Source organism: Oryzias melastigma, linkage group LG17 (assembly GCF_002922805.2).
Source record: "Oryzias melastigma strain HK-1 linkage group LG17, ASM292280v2, whole genome shotgun sequence".
In the NCBI taxonomy this organism is placed as follows: domain Eukaryota; kingdom Metazoa; phylum Chordata; class Actinopteri; order Beloniformes; family Adrianichthyidae; genus Oryzias; species Oryzias melastigma.
In genome coordinates, this window is record NC_050528.1 from 10,061,201 (window position 1) to 10,063,719 (window position 2,519).

At 38.0% G+C, this 2,519-nt stretch overlaps 1 protein-coding gene and 1 long non-coding RNA gene across 5 annotated transcripts in view; one reads left to right on the forward strand and one right to left on the reverse strand.

Annotated features, from left to right (window-relative positions):
* tnr (tenascin R (restrictin, janusin)) overlaps positions 1 to 2,519 on the forward strand; it is a 193,067-nt gene that overhangs the window by 59,476 nt on the left and 131,072 nt on the right. The gene's annotated exons all lie outside the window — the stretch shown is intronic.
* LOC112147345 overlaps positions 1 to 2,519 on the reverse strand; it is a 45,677-nt gene that overhangs the window by 1,906 nt on the left and 41,252 nt on the right. The window lies entirely within an intron of this gene.

The window sequence follows — 2,519 nt, forward strand, 5'->3', positions numbered from 1 at the left end:
AAAAGTAGTAATTGTGTCCTTAGTCAAAAAATACAAATTGTATTCATGAAATTAGAGCTGTAATAAGTATCCAAGTACTTGGATACCTGCAATCTGCTCCTGGAAATTTGAGTACAAATATTCAAAAGTCAATGATTCATAATTTTTAAAAATATTGTAGTAAAAATATAATTCAGGAACAATATTGCTCTGAAATGCAGAATAATGTTTGATTTTAAGTTTACAAACTAAAAGTAAAGCTGGCGAGTAAGACTTCATACATCCAGTAAAAATACATACACAGCAACAAACATTATTTCAAAAATGAAGAATTATGGTTTGATTCACGAATCGTTGAATTGAATCGGATCGCCGTCTAAATAACGTTCTACGGCCCTAATTCAATACTATATTCACTGTTAAAACAAAAAAGCTAAATATCCGTTATTTTGCAGTAAATGTATTTTCTCTTAAAAAACTAAAATAGTGATGCATATTCTGTTTTCAAAGCGCAGATACAAAGTACAACAGGGTCTTTCAGGCCCGCAGAAACAGTAATGGACTGGTATCTATTTATAGTGGGAGGAAAAGCTACAATGAATAGAGGTGAACAAAGAAGACTGATAATGGAGCCATCGGTGGGGGTTTGAAATGCTTCCTCTGTGTTTGGAAGAGAAAGTGAAATACGGAATAACTAAATATATGTTTCTGGGTTTTTTCTTTAGAAATAAAACAACAATATGTGTTAATTTCTCTTTGAAATATTTTTAAAGAAGCAAAATAATATTGATAATTATTTAACATTATATTCTTTATTTACGGTGGCCTTGAAGGGACACAACACAACACTTGGAGTTCACAATACAATACATTAGGATCACAACTCAACATATTAGGATCACAACACATTGGGTTCGAAACACAACACAATAGGGTCACAACACAACACTTTGGGGTGATAACACAACATTTAAAGTTCACAACACAACACTTTAGGACCACAACACCTTAGGGTCACAACACAATAGGGTCACAACACATTAGAGTCACAACACATTAGGGTCACAATACATTAGGGTCACAACACAATAGGGTCACAACACAATAGGGTCACAACTCAACACAATAGGGTCACAACTCAACACATTAGAGTCACAACACATTAGGGTCACAACACAATAGGGTCACAACTCAACACAATAGAGTCACAACACATTAGGGTCACAACACAATAGGGTCACAACTCAACACATTAGAGTCACAACACATTAGGGTCACAACACATTAGGGTCACAACTCAACACAATAGGGTCACAACTCAACACATTATGGTCACAACTCAACACATTAGGGTCACAACTCAACACATTAGGGTCACAACTCAACACATTATGGTCACAACTCAACACAATGGGGTCACAACACAATAGGGTCACAACAAATTAGGGTCACAACAAATTAGGGTCACAATTCAACACAATAGGGTCACAACACAATAGGGTCACAACAATTTAGGGTCACAACTCAACACATTAGGGTCACAACACAACACATTAGGGTCAAAACACATTAAATTCACAACACATTATGGTCACAACTCAACACATTAGGGTCACAACAAAATAGGGTCACAACAAATTAGGGTCACAACTCAACACATTAGGGTCACAACTCAACACAATAGGGTCACAACTCAACACATTAGGGTCACAACTCAACACATTAGGGTCACAACTCAACACATTAGGGTCACAACACAATAGGGTCACAACACATTAGGGTCACAACACAATAGGGTCACAACACAATACAATAGAGTCACAACACATTAGGGTCACAACTCAACACATTAGAGTCACAACACATTAGGGTCACAACACATTAGGGTCACAACTCAACACAATAGGGTCACAACTCAACACATTAGGGTCACAACACAATAGGGTCACAACACATTAGGGTCACAACACAATAGGGTCACAACACAACACGGTCACAACTCAACACAATAGGGTCACAACACAATAGGGTCACAACAAATTAGGGTCACAACTCAACACATTAGGGTCAAAACACATTAAGTTCACAACACATTATGGTCACAACTCAACACATTAGGGTCACAACAAAATAGGGTCACAACAAATTAGGGTCACAACTCAACACAATAGGGTCACAACTCAACACAATAGGGTCACAACTCAACACATTAGGGTCACAACTCAACACATTAGGGTCACAACACATTAGGTTCGTAACACAACACAATAGGGTCACAACACAACACTTTGGGGTGATAACACAACATTTAAAGTTCACAACACAACACTTTAGGACCACAACACCTTAGGGTCACAACACAATAGGGTCACAACACATTAGGGTCACAACAAATTAGGGTCACAACTCAACACATTAGGGTCACAACTCAACACATTAGGGTCACAACAAAATGGGGTCACAACACATTAGGGTCAGAACACAATGGGGTCACAACTCAACACATTAGGGTCACAACCAACCCCCAACACTCGCAGGCG